This window comes from Arachis hypogaea, chromosome 16 (assembly GCF_003086295.3).
Source record: "Arachis hypogaea cultivar Tifrunner chromosome 16, arahy.Tifrunner.gnm2.J5K5, whole genome shotgun sequence".
Lineage (NCBI taxonomy): Eukaryota > Viridiplantae > Streptophyta > Magnoliopsida > Fabales > Fabaceae > Arachis > Arachis hypogaea.
The window spans coordinates 27,221,878-27,237,172 of record NC_092051.1 but is presented as its reverse complement, the minus strand read 5'-3'; the positions used below and the strand labels follow the sequence as shown (position 1 = coordinate 27,237,172).

The following is a 15,295-nucleotide window of genomic DNA, read 5'->3' as shown; positions in this document are numbered from 1 at the left end:
TTTTCTACACAATGGATAAGTTCAGATCTTATTTGATCGGTTCAAAGGTCATTGTTTACACTGACCATGCAGCTCTCAAGTACCTCCTGACCAAGCAGGACTCTAAATCAAGGTTAATCAGACGGGTGCTGCTTTTCCGAGAATTCGATATTGAGATCAGGGACAAAAAAGGATCAGAAAACCAGGTGGCGGATCATTTATCCCGAATTGATCCTGAAGCAGGGATGGCCATGCCCATCACTGAGGTGTCCGAGACTTTTCCTGATGAGCAGCTTTTTGCAATCCAAAAAGCACCATAGTTTGCAGACATTGCAAACTATAAAGCCATGAAGTTCATTCCGAAAGAGTATAGTAGACAGCAAGTGCGCAAACTTCTGCATGACGCTAAATACTACCTGTGGGATGAACCTTACCTATTTAAGAGATGCTCATATGGTATAATCCAACGTTGTGTCTCTGAAGAAGAAGCCCAGCGAATTCTTTGGCATTGTCATGGCTCTGAATATGGAGGACATTTTGGAGGAGAGCGAACAGCTACCAATATCCTTCAGAGTGGTTTCTATTGGCCAACACTCTTCAAGGACTCCCGAGAGTTTGTCCGCAATTGTGACAAAGGCCAACAAGTTGAAAATCTCCCTCATAATCATGAAATGCCACAACAAGGGATTCTGAAAATTGAGCTGTTTGATGTATGGGGGATAGACTTCATGGGACCCTTTCCACCCTCATATTCAAATACATACATCCTGGTGGCGGTGGACTATGTGTCCAAGTGGGTTAAGGCAATTACATCACCCACTAATGACACCCGAGTGGTGTTAAAATTCCTCCAAATGTACATCTTCAGTAGATTCGGTGTCCCACGGATACTGATCAGTGACAGAGGCACCCACTTCTACAACAGACAACTTGACTCTATCTTACAAAGATATGGTGTTCATCACAGAGTGGCAACCCCCTACCACCCATAGACTAATGGGCAAGATGAAGTATCCAATAGGGAGCTCAAATAAATTCTGGAGAGGACAGTGAGCACCTCTAGAAGAGATTGGGCAAAGAAACTTGACGATGCTCTCTGGGCATACTGGACTGCATTCAAGACTCCCATCAGGATGTTCCCCTATCAGATGGTCTATGGTAAAGCGTGCCCCCTACCCATAGAATTGGAGCACAGAGCATACTGGGCAACAAAATTCCTCAACTTTGATCCCAAAGCTGCAGAAGAAAAGAGGTTGCTCAAATTGAATGAGTTAAATGAATTCCGACATGCTGCCTTCAAGAATGCTAAGATTTACAAGGAAAGATCCAAGAATTGGCATGATAGGAGGATATCTCCCAGAGACTTCCAGCCTGGGCAACAGGTTTTGATCTTTAACTCCAGACTCAAGTTATTCCCTGGAAACTCAAGTCACGATGGACAGGACCTTTTGTGGTCACTAGAGTGTCGCCCTATGGTCATGTAGAACTTCAGAGCCAGTATTCTGATAAAAGATTCACCGTCAATGGCCAACGTGTTAAACACTATCTAGGGGACCTAATTGAGCAAGAGGTTTTCACCCTCCTTCTTACATGACAACAGCATTGTCCAGCTATTGACAATAAAGAAGCGTTTGTGGCACGAAATTTATAACCCACAAACTAACCGGCAAGTGCACCGGGTCGTACCAAGTAGTAACTCAAGTGAATGAGGGTCGATTCCACGAGGATTGATGGACTAAGAAACAATGATTGAATGATTTACTTACTTAGACAAGCAGAAAAGAGTGTTTGGGTCTCAATTGCATTAAACAGTAAATTCAGAGAATTAAATAAGCAAGCAGTAAATAGGTTGTGAAATATATAGAGAAAATAGTTAAGGTTTCAGAGATGTTTATTTTTCGGATTAACTTTTCTTACCAACTAGTTTAATCATGCAAGATTCAATTCATGGCAAACTATATGTGACTAAACCCTAATTCCTTAGACCTTTTTGGTCTCCTCTAACCTTCATCAACCGCCAATTCCTTGGTCACTTGATTCCAATTAGAGGGTTAAGTTCAAAATTAGTTTATATGCCACAGAAACCCTAATTATCCAAAGATAAGAGGATTATATGTCATGTATCCCGTTAAGTCCAGATAATTTGTGATTTAGGAGAAATTATTTTTAACCTATTGTTCAAGTGAGACTCTCTAGAGAACCACAATTGAGCCTGTTATTCAAGTGAGATGATCCTCTAGAGATAACTCAAATAGAATAAGGGTCATACTTCCGTTCCCCCCAGATTCATAAGATGAAGAACGAAAATAATTCTTGAAATTGAAATCAATACATGAATTAAAAAAGAAAAGTAATAGTATCAATCCATAGAATAAACAGAGCTCCTAACCTTAACAGTGGAGGTTTAGTTACTCATGGTTCCAAGAGAAAACTAGGGTTCTGTAAAACTGTAAAGGTGCGGAATAAGGTAAAAGAAGGGAGCGGAGCCCGAAGGACTGATTTTTTTTCCCTTTTATATCTAATCCTAATTAATGTAAAATATATTTTCTAAAACTAAATAATATATTTTTCTATTTTAAAATAAAATAAAGTTTTAATCAAAATTAATTAAAATCTTCGTGCAGCTTGTTATTCCGCGTGGGGACCATGACTATCTTGAGGGGTGGCGCCTATCTTGGGAAAACAGGCGCCTAACTTAGTGCAAAAATCCATCCTGGTGCCTAACTTGATGAGCATGGCGCCTAACTTCACGCTGAACTTTTCTCCTGGCGCCTAACTTGAGCCTAGTGGCACCTAACTTCACAATGCCCGAAGTGAACTTTCCCTCCTGCGCCTATAACCTTGAAATCATGGCGCCTAACTTGGGAAATTCCAAGTTAGGTGCCACCTTGGCAGTACAGAATGAAGAAAAACAAAATACTATTATATATCGTTGAAAAGCTGGTGCACGAAATTGTGATGTCCAGGCTCGAACAATCCCTGGCAACGTGAGCAACTTGGTACGCGTAATCGTGATTACACTTTAATTATGTAAAATTCATGGCTCGTCCTTTCCCTGGCAATGGTGCCAAGAACATGATGCCAATACCATGGTTCACAACTTCGATACAACTAACCAGCAAGTGCACTGGGTCGTCCAAGTAATACCTTACGTGAGTAAGGGTCGAATCCCACGGAGATTGTTGGTATGAAGCAAGCTGTGGTCACCTTGCAAATCTCAGTCAGGCGGATATAAAACAGTTATGTGGTTTTCGAATATTAATTAATAGAATAGGGATAGAGATACTTATGTAAATCATTGGTAGGAATTTCAGATAAGCGAATGGAGATGCTTTTCGTTCCTCTGAACCTCTGCTTTCCTGCTATCTTCATCCAATCAGTCTTACTCCTTTCCATGACTGGCTTTATGTGATACATCACCACTGTCAATGGCTACTTTCGGTCATCTCTCGGGAAAATGATCCAATGCCCTGTCACGGCACGGCTAATCGTCTGGAGGCATCACCCTTGCCAATGGCTTCATCTTATCCTCTCAGTGAATAATATGCTCACGCACCCTGTCACGGCATGGCTATTCATCTGTCGGTTCTCGATCATGCTGGAATAGGATTTACTATCCTTTTGCGTCTGTCACTAACGCCCTGCAATCGCGAGTTAGGAGCTCGTCACAGTCATTCAATCATTGAATCCTACTCGGAATACCACAGACAAGGTTTAGAATTTCCGGATTCTCTTGAATGCCGCCATCATTCTAGCTTACGCCACGAAGATTCTGGTTAAGATATCTAAGAGATACTCATTCTAGCTTATTTCATGTAGAACAGAAGTGTTTGTCAGGCACGCGTTCATAAGGGAGAAGGATGATGAGCGTCACACATAATCATCACCTTCATCACGTTCTTGGGTGCGAATGGATATCTTAGAAGCGAAATAAGATGAGTTGAATAGAAAACAGTAGTACTTTGCATTAATCTTTGAGGAACAGCAGAGCTCCACACCTTAATCTATGGAGTGTAGAAACTCTACCGTTGAAAATACATAAGTGAAGGTCCAGGCATGGCCGAGATGGCCAGCCCCCTAAAGCGTGATCAATAGTCTCCTAAGATGAACAATGGATTAAAACTGAGACCAAAGATACCTAATACAATAGTAAAAGGTCCTATTTATAATAAACTAGCTACTAGGGTTTACATGAGTAAGTAATTGATGCATAAATCCACTTCCTGGGCCCACTTGGTGTGTGTTTGGGGTGAGCCTGAGTGTTGCACGTGTAGAGGTCTTTTTTGGAGTTGAACGCCAGCTTTTGTGCCAGTTTGGGCGTTCAACTCTAGTTTTGGCTCCTTTTCTGGCGCTGGACGCCAGGTTTGGGTAGAAAGCTGGCGTTGAATGCCAGTTTACGTCGTCTATTCTTGGCCAAAGTATAGACTATTATATATTTCTGGAAAGCCCTGGATGTCTACTTTCCAACGCAATTGGAAGCGTGCCATTTCGAGTTCTGTAGCTCCAGAAAATCCACTTTGAGTGCAGGGAGGTCAGAATCCAACAGCATCAGCAGTCCTTTTTCAACCTCTGAATCTGATTTCTGCTCAAGTCCCTCAATTTCAGCCAGAAAATACCTGAAATCACAGAAAAACACACAAACTCATAGTAAAGTCTAGAAATGTGAATTTAACATAAAAACTAATGAAAACATCCCTAAAAGTGACTAGATCCTACTAAAAACATACTAAAAACAATGCCAAAAAGCGTATAAATTATCCTGTTTGGGGAAGAGTGTTTATGGGGTTGTGTGAAAGAGAGTGGTGAGAAGAAGTGAGTGGAGGTAGGTGGGGATCCTGTGGAGTCCACAGATCCTGAGTGGATCCTGTGGGGTCCACAGATCCTTAGTGGATCCTGTGGATCCACAGATCCTGAGGTGTTCAAGGATTTACATCCCTGCACCCATTAGGCATGTAAAAATGCCTTTGTACTCAACTCTGGGCATTCAGCACCAGGTTGGTGGCCATTTTGGGCATTCAGCGCCCATTTGTGTGCCATTTCTGGCGTTGAACGCCAGAACCATGCCTGTTCTGGCGTTCAGCACCCAGAAGCTGCCCATTTTGGGCGTTCAGCACCAGCACCATGCTCTGTTCTGGCGCTGAACGCCAGACAGATGCTCCTCCAGGGTGTGATTTTTCTTTTGCTGTTTTTGATTCCGTTTTCAATTTTTATATTTATTTTGTGACTCCACATGATCATGAACCTACAAAGACATGAAAATAAAAATTAGATAAACATTGGGTTGCCTCCCAACAAGCGCTTCTTTAATGTCAATAGCTTGACAAGTGGGCTCTCATGGAGCCTCACAGATGTGCAGAGATTTGTTGAGACTCTCCAACACCAAACTTAGAGTTTGGATATGGGAGTTCAACACCAAACTTAGAGTTTGGTTGTGGCCTCCCAACACCAAACTTAGAGTTTGACTGTGGGGGCTCTGGTTGACTCTGCTTTGAGAGAAGCTTTTTCTGCTTCCTCCCCATGGTTGTAGAGGGAGATCCTTGAGTTTTAAATACAAGGGAGTCCTCATTCCATTGAAGGACTATTTCACCTCTGTCAACATCAATCACAGCTCTTGCTGTGGCCAGGAAAGGTCTTCCTAGGATGATGGATTCATCCTCTTCCTTTCCAGTATCCAGGACTATGAAATCAGTAGGGATGTAAAGGCCCTCAACCTTTACTAGCACATCCTCTACTTGTCCATAAGCCTGTTTTCTTGAGTTGTCTGCCATCTCTAATGAGATTCTAGCAGCTTGCACCCCATAGATTCCCAGTTTCTCTATTACAGAGAGGGGCATGAGGTTTATTCCTGAACCAAGGTCACACAGAGCCTTAAAGATCATGGTGCCTATGGTACAGGGTATTATGAACCTTCCAGGATCCTGTCTCTTCTGAGGCAATGTCAGTTGATCCAGATCACTTAGTTCATTGATGAACAAGGGAGGTTCAACTTCCCAAGTATCAATGCCAAATAATTTGGCATTCAGCTTCATGATTGCACCAAGAAACTTGGCAGTTTGCTCTTCAGTAACATCCTCATTCTCTTCAGAAGAGGAATACTCATCAGAGCTCATGAAGGGTATAAGGAGGTTCAATGGAATCTCTATGGTCTCTAGATGAGCCTCAGAGTCCTTTGGTTCCTCATAGGGAAGCTCCTTATTGATCACTGGACATCCCAGGAGGTCTTCCTCCTTGGGATCCACGTCCTCCTCTCCCTCATTGGGTTCGGCCATTTTGCTTATGTTAATGGCCTTGCACTCTCCTTTTGGATTCTCTTCTGTATTGCTTGGGAGAGTACTGGAAGGGATTTTAGTGATCCTTTTACTCAGCTGGGCCACTTGTGCTTCCAAATTTCTAATGGAAGACCTTGTTTCATTCATGAAGCTCACAGTGGCCTTGGATAGATAAGAGACTAGATTTGCTAAATTAGAAGCATTTTATTCAGAGTTCTCTGTCTGTTGCTGAGTGGATGATGGAAAAGGCTTGCTATTGCTAAACCTGTTTCTTCCACCATTATTAAAGCCTTGTTGAGGCTTTTGATCATTCCATGAGAAATTTGGATGATTTCTCCATGATGAGTTATAGGTGTTTCCATAAGGTTCACCTAAATAATTTACCTCTGCTATTGCAGGGTTCTCAGGATCATAAGCTTCTTCTTCATAAGAAGCCTCTTGAGTACTGTTGGATGCAGCTTGCATTCCATTCAGACTCTGAGAAATCATATTGACTTGCTGAGTCAATATTTTATTCTGAGCCAATATGGCATTCAGAGTATCAACTTCAAGAACTCCCTTCTTCATAGGCGTCCCATTACTAACAGGATTCCTTTCAGAAGTGTACATGAACTGGTTATTAGCAACCATGTCAATGAGTTCTTGAGCTTCTGCAGGCATTTTCTTTAGGTGAATGGATCCACCTGCAGAAGTGTCCAGTGACATCTTTGATAGCTCAGATAAACCATCAGAGAATATATCTAGGATGGTCCATTCTGAAAGCATGTCAGAAGGACACTTTTTGGTCAACTGTTTGTATCTTTCCCAAGCTTCATAGAGGGATTCACCTTCTTTCTGTCTGAAGGTTTGAACATCAGCTCTAAGCTTGCTCAACTTTTGAGGAGGAAAGTACTTGGCTAAGAAAGCCATGACCAGCTTATCCCAAGAGTTCAGGCTGTCTTTGGGTTGAGAATCCAACCATAATCTAGCTCTGTCTCTTACAGCAAAAAGGAAAAGCATGAGCCTGTAGACTTCAGGATCTAGTCCATTAGTCTTAACAGTATCACATATCTGCAAGAATTCAGTTAAGAACTGAAAAGGATCTTCAGATGGAAGTCCATAAAACTTGCAGTTCTGCTGCATCAGAGAAACTAATTGAGGTTTCAGCTCAAAGTTGTTTGCTCCAATGGCAGGAATGGAGATGCTTCTTCCATGTAAATTGGAATTAGGTGCAGTGAAGTCACCAAGCATCTTCCTTACATTATTATTATTTTCGGCTGCCATCTCCTTCTCCTGTTCGAAAATTTCTGAAAGGTTATCTCTGGATTGTTGTATTTTAGCTTCTCTTAATTTTTTCTTCAGAGTCCTTTCAGGTTCTGGATCTGCTTCCACAAGAATGTTCTTATCCTTGCTCCTGCTCATATGACAAAGAAGAAGGCACAGAAAAATAATAATAATAATATGGATCCTTTATACCACAGTATAGGGATCCCTGTGTGAGTAGAAGAAGAGGGGGAGACAAAGAATGTAATATAATGGAAGAAACACAACTGTGAGAATGGCAGAGATGTGAGATGAGATGTTAGGATATGAATGAATAAATAGAATAAGATGGGGGAGGGATAATTTTCGAAAAATATTTTTGAAAAAGAGTTAGTGATTTTCGAAAATGGTTTTTGAAAAATGTTAGTAGTTTTTCGAAAATTAAGATTTAAAATTTAAAATAATAGTTAATTAAAAAGAAATTTTGAAAAAGGGGGAAGATATTTTCGAAAATAGAGAGAGAGAGTTAGTTAGGTAGTTTTGAAAAAGATAAGAAACAAACAAAAAGTTAGTTAGTTAGTTGAAACAAATTTTGAAAAGATAAGAAGTTAGGAGGTTAGAAAGGATATTTTGAAAAGATATTTTTTGAAAAAGATAAGATAAGAAGATATTTTTGAAAAGATATGATTGAAATTAGTTTTGAAAAAGATTTGATTTTTAAAATCACAATTAATGACTTGATTCATAAGAAATCACAAGATATGATTCTAGAACTCAAAGTTTGAATCTTTCTTAACAAGCAAGTAACAAACTTCAAATTTTTGAATCAAAACATTAATTGATTATGTTATTTTCGAAAATTTGATTTAAAAATAAGAAAAAGATTTTTGAAAAATATTTTTAGAATTTTCGAAAATAACTAAGAAATTTGAAAAAGATTTGATTTTTGAAGAAGATTTTGAAAAAGATAAGATTTTCAAATTGAAAATTTGATTTGACTCATAAGAAACAACTTGATTTTAAAAATTTTTGAAAAAGTCAACTCAAATTTTCGAATTTGATGAGAGAAAAAGGGAGAGATATTTTTTTGATTTTTGAATTTTTATGATGCAAGGGAAAAACAAGAAAAATGATGCAATGCATGAAATTTTTAGATCAAAACAATGAATGCATGCATGAATGATATGAGTGTCAAGATGAACATCAAGAACATATTTTTGAAAAATATTTTATGCAAAGAAAACATGCAAGACACCAAACTTAGAATTCTTTAATGCTTACGCACTAAGAATTCAAGAATGCATATGAAAAACACCATACAACACAAAACAAAAAATCATCAAGATCAAACAAGAAGACTTACCAAGAACAACTTGAAGATCATGAAGAACACTATGAATGCATGAAATTTTCGAAAAATGCAAGATGCACATGCAATTGACACCAAACTTATAACATGACTCAAGACTCAAACAAGAAGCAGAAAAATATTTTTGATTTTTATGATTTTCTAATTTTTTTGGATTTTTTCGAAAATTATATGAAAAAGAAAAAATAAGGATTCCAAAATTTTTAACATGAATTCCAGGAATCTTGCATTCTTAGTCTAAAGCTTCAGTCCAGGAATTAGACATGGCTCACTAGCCAGCCAAGCTTTCAATGAAAGCTCCAGTCCAAAACACTAGACATGGCCAATGGCCAGCCAAGCTTCAGCATTTAACACGAGAGTATATTGCTCTTGATAACAAATTGCAAGCCTCAGTCCAAATAAATTTAGACATGGCTTTACAGCCAGCCAGGCTTTACATGCTTCATGAAACACTAGAATTCATTCTTAAAAATTTTGAATAAAGAAAATTTTTTTTTTCGAAAACAGATGAGAAAATTTTGAAATATTTTTTTGAAAAATTTTTGAAAAGAAAATAAAAAGAAAATTACCTAATCTGAGCAACAAGATGAACCGTCAGTTGTCCAAACTCGAACAATCCCCGGCAACGGTGCCAAAAACTTGGTGCACGAAATTGTGATGTCCAGGCTCGAACAATCCCTGGCAACGTGAGCAACTTGGTATGCGTAATCGTGATTACACTTTAATTATGTAAAATTCATGGCTCGTCCTCTCCCTGGCAATGGCGCCAAGAACATGGTGCCAATACCATGGTTCACAACTTCGATACAACTAACCAGCAAGTGCACTGGGTCGTCCAAGTAATACCTTACGTGAGTAAGGGTCGAATCCCACGGAGATTGTTGGTATGAAGCAAGCTATGGTCACCTTGCAAATCTCAGTCAGGCGGATATAAAACAGTTATGTGGTTTTCGAATATTAATTAATAGAATAGGGATAGAGATACTTATGTAAATCATTGGTAGGAATTTCAGATAAGCGAATGGAGATGCTTTTCGTTCCTCTGAACCTCTGCTTTCCTGCTATCTTCATCCAATCAGTCTTACTCCTTTCCATGGCTGGCTTTATGTGATACATCACCACTGTCAATGGCTACTTTCGGTCATCTCTCGGGAAAATGATCCAATGCCCTGTCACGGCACGACTAATCGTCTGGAGGCATCACCCTTGCCAATGGCTTCATCTTATCCTCTCAGTGAATAATATGCTCACGCACCCTGTCACGGCACGGCTATTCATCTGTCGGTTCTCGATCATGCTGGAATAGGATTTACTATCCTTTTGCGTCTGTCACTAACGCCCTGCAATCGCGAGTTAGGAGCTCGTCACAGTCATTCAATCATTGAATCCTACTCGGAATACCACAGACAAGGTTTAGAATTTCCGGATTCTCTTGAATGCCGCCATCATTCTAGCTTACGCCACGAAGATTCTGGTTAGGAGATCTAAGAGATACTCATTCTAGCTTATTTCATGTAGAACAGAAGTGTTTGTCAGGCACGCGTTCATAAGGGAGAAGGATGATGAGCGTCACACATAATCATCAGTTTCATCACGTTCTTGGGTGCGAATGGATATCTTAGAAGCGAAATAAGATGAGTTGAATAGAAAATAGTAGTACTTTGCATTAATCTTTGAGGAACAGCAGAGCTCCACACCTTAATCTATGGAGTGTAGAAACTCTACCGTTGAAAATACATAAGTGAAGGTCCAGGCATGGCCGAGATGGCCAGCCCCCTAAAGTGTGATCAATAGTCTCCTAAGATGAACAATGGATTAAAACTGAGACCAAAGATACCTAATACAATAGTAAAAGGTCCTATTTATAATAAACTAGCTACTAGGGTTTACATGAGTAAGTAATTGATGCATAAATCCACTTCCTGGGTCCACTTGGTGTGTGTTTGGGCTGAGCCTGAGTGTTGCATGTGTAGAGGTCTTTCTTGGAGTTGAACGCCAGCTTTTGTGCCAGTTTGGGCGTTCAACTCTGGTTTTGGCTCCTTTTCTGGCGCTGGACGCCAGGTTTGGGTAGAAAGCTGGCGTTGAACGCCAGTTTACGTCATCTATTCTTGGCCAAAGTATGGACTATTATATATTGCTGGAAAGCCCTGGATGTCTACTTTCCAACGCAATTGGAAGCGTGCCATTTCGAGTTCTGTAGCTCCAGAAAATCTACTTTGAGTGCAGGGAGGTCAGAATCCAACAGCATCAGCAGTCCTTTTTCAACCTCTGAATCTGATTTCTGCTCAAGTCCCTCAATTTCAGCCAGAAAATACCTGAAATCACAGAAAAACACACAAACTCATAGTAAATTCCAGAAATGTGAATTTAACATAAAAACTAATGAAAACATCCCTAAAAGTGACTAGATCCTACTAAAAACATACTAAAAACAATGCCAAAAAGCGTATAAATTATCCGCTCATCAAAAGCTCTGAAAGTTAGCTTTTCAATGCCACTAAAATCACGTCAATTGGACCTCTGTAGCTCAAGTTATGTCTGTTAGAGTGCAGGGAGGTCAGGGTTGACAACATCATCCACTTTCTGCCTCTTCTTCTAGAAAACTCCGTCAAATCCATCCGAATGCTACTTGAAATAAACAAAATTGCACACAACTCAAAGTAGCATTCATAGTGGCTAAGAAGTATTTAAATCTTGATTAAACTCACAAATTTGAATGCAAATTCCCTAGGAAAAGATAGGAAAGATGCTCACGCATCACAACACCAAACTTGAATTGTTGCTTGTCCTCAAGCAACCAAACCTAATATAGGCTTAGGATGTGAATTTTCATGAGAAGTGAGTGTTCAATTAAGCTCCTGTCTCTTCTTAAAGTGGAGTTTATACACTGCAATTCTGAATAATTTTGGCATCTCACTATCCTTTGAATCAGAGGAATGTCACTGTCATTTGGAATTAGAATTCGGATAATATTATGAATTCTCTGGCCTTTTTATCTTGGGTTAATCCTTGAACATAGAAAAATTTCTTTCATTCTCTTTTCTTTGGTGCTTTACACCTTGAGCCTAGCCGTGACTTTAAATGCTTTGTCTCAAGTTTTACTTGACACAAAAACACCACAAGCACTTAACTGGGGAACTCTCTTTTAGTTCTGATTTTTCTTTCAGTTATTCCCAGACAGTGGTGCTCAAAGCCTTTGGCATACTTTGTTAAATGCACTTGATCTCGACTTAGTGCTCTGTCTCAAGGATTACTTGACACATTTACACCACAAGCATATGACTAGGAAAACAACTCTTTGAGATTTTAATCATATTTGACCTTCCTAGTCATTGATCCTCAAAGCCTTGGACCTTGCTTTTCTTTATTTTTCTTTTGTTGTTTCTTTTACTTCAAGGATTAAGCTTTTGTTTACTTCAGAGAATTCATAATAGTTCTCTAAATCCTTGTTCCTCATGCATCAACATCCTTTGATTCAAATTCAAATATGCATTGTTCATATCATGCATTCAAAATCACAGATAACACCACCACATTTAAGTAAATAAAACTACTCTTAAATATAAACTCAATTTCTCATGCAATACATCACTTCTTTTCTTTTCTTTTTAGATTCAAGCTCAATGAGCGGTACATGAGATAATTTTTTTTTAACTAAAGCAAATAACAGAATGAAACTAAATCTAAGAACTAAAAGTACTAAAGATCATGCAGGCAATCAAAGCAACAAAAAATAGAAGACCACAAAATAAGAACGGAGGGGGAAATAGAATGAAAGGAACTCAACCACCTCAGTTATGTTGGTGGCTATCTCATTCCTCCGGCTGTGCTCCTCCATGAAGAACATTCATCTTCCTATGGTGCCACTAATGATAAGGTAAATAGAGAGCGCACTCTATAACACCAAACTTAAAAGTTTTCTTATCCCCAAGCAAAGAAAAACTCCAAGGTGTCAAAAATTCCTTTTAATTGCTCTTGTTCCTGTTCTAATCACTTTGTATGACCAAAACACATGTAAAACAAGAAAAATTCTAAAACAATTGAGATAATGTAATTTAAAACCAAAACTAAAAAACTATAATGCTAAAATCAAAATACTATAAAATTAAAACCAAAGTAACTGCAAAACCAAGGGTATAGTAGTTGGGTTGCCTCCCTACAAGCACTTCTTTAACGTCACTAGCTTGACGGTAGATTGTTGCTTTTTCTTTCTCTTCTTCCAGTTAGTTAAGAGAGATGACTTTAGTGGACATGAGGAGAAAAATGATACCCACCAAAAAGTAACTCCCATACAACTCTTTGATTCATTAGGACCAAGGAAAGCATATTCAAGTGTTGGGGGAGAAGACTTCAATTCAAATGTGGGCAGTACATTCAGATTTTTTTTCTCAGGAGCTTGCATGCATAGAATTATAGGGACTTGTATGGCTTCCTCCAGAATTATTGGAATGTGCAAGCATGGAGTGTGCATGGCTTCCTCCTTTGTTCGTGTATCATCCTCCTTTGTTTGTGCATCTTCCTCCTTTGTTTTTGCATCTTCCTCTTCTTCCATGTGTGAGGGTGGAGAGTTATCTAATTCACTGGAGTATGAACTCCTTTGATTGATTTTCTCACTTTCTTCCATAGGATCTTGCATTGTATCTCTTGTGAAAGAATTTGCTTGTTCTTCTTTCTGTGACTTGATAATCAACTCCATATATTTCTCTATATTTTTGACACTCATCCTCATATCATGTATGCATTCTTTCACGAAAAGCTCAAGAGCTAATGGTTCTTGATATGAATAAGGATATGGTGGCTCTTGATATGAGTAAAAAGAAGATGATTCTTCATATGAATAAGGAGGTGGTGGCTCTTGATATGAATAAAAAAAGGAGGATGGTTCTTGGTATGTATATGGAGATGGTGGTTCTTAATAGATAGAACTTAGAGCACTGAAGTTTCTTTAGTCTTGACTTTCCCAAGCAAAATTTGGGTAGTTCCCCTATCCACAATAATATGAATCACTCCTTGGGTGTGAGTAGTAACCCATTTGATCTCTCTCCATTATTTTTTCTTAGCACAAAACACCAAATAGAATTAAATGCACCATGTGGTAAATAGGTAAGCAAAGAAGAAAGAACATAAAGAAAAATAAAAATAATAAAAGAAATAAAAATAAAATAAAATATAAAAGAAAACAAAAAGAAAAGAAAAATAAAATAAAGAAAATAAACTGAATATTTAAGAAAATAAAACAACTAATAAGCAAAAAGGAGTATAAAATTCAAACTCAATAAGTAAAATAACTAGGAAGAATAAAATAACTAAGGGGACACCAAACTTAATTTCAGAAATTAAGAGAAAAAAATTTAAATAAAATAAATCAATTTTTTTTTAAAAAAAATTAAAGAAATAAGTTAAATGAAATTAAAGCAAAAATGCCTAATCTAAGAAATCAAACAACCAGTAGTTGTCAATCACAGTCAATCTCTGGCAACGGCGCCAAAAACTTGGTGCGAAATTTATAACCCACAAACTAACCGGCGAGTGTATTGGGTCGTACCAAGTAGTACCTCAAGTGAATAAGGGTCGATCCCATGAGGGTTGATTGACTAAGCAACAATGATTGAATGATTTACTTCGTTAGACAAGCAGAAAAGAGTGTTTGGGTCTCAATTATATTAAACAGTAAATTCAGAGAATTAAATAAGCAAACAGTAAACAGGTTGTGTAATATATGGAGAAAACAGTTAATGTAACACCCTAATTAGCCTAAGCTTTACCTCGCGTCATAAAGCCAAGGTTAATCAGAGATTACTACAGTTCTAAGCTCATATATATATATATATATAGAGAGAGAGAGAGAGAGAGAGAAAGAATGGTATAATCTAGAAGCCCGATGAAGGATATAACTCAAAAACAGGATTTACAAAGCGCAAAACATACTAACGAAGCTTCTAACTTAAAGCACAAGTAACAAATGAGTTATATCAAAATATAATAGTATAATATCATAGGGATCTAGCCACGGCTCGAAAAGTTTAAGCCGGCTAGCCATATACAGATATACAGAACCAGACAGTAAACATAGCTTGTACATGTTTTGTTCTCTCAATACATGCCTCTAGGCAAAACAAAATAAACCAAAAAGACTCCAAAAGGTATCATGATCATCCGCTTCTGTCACCATCAGAGCAACTCACTGAGGTGGGTTACGACCTGCATCTGAAAAATACAACAGAAATATGGTATGAGAACCGGAGGTTCTCAGTATGGTAACAGTGCCCAGTAATGTAGGATATAAGACCCCGGGACGCCAAAGGCAATCCTAAGCTCCATATCCATTACAATATTTCATCTTAAAGCATACTAAAACCATAAAGCATATATAAATAAGTCTTATCATGACTTAAAACCTTAATAGCATATAAAGGAAAATCTAACTTAGGGGATT

General features: G+C 38.4%; 1 non-coding gene across 1 annotated transcript; it reads left to right on the top strand.

The window, feature by feature from the left end:
• Positions 1 to 7,007: 7,007 nt before the first annotated feature.
• LOC112760875 (small nucleolar RNA R71) lies at positions 7,008 to 7,115 on the top strand. Its single transcript, XR_003181292.1, has one exon. It is a non-coding gene; the product is annotated as a small nucleolar RNA R71 (small nucleolar RNA).
• The last annotated feature ends 8,180 nt before the right edge of the window (positions 7,116 to 15,295 follow it).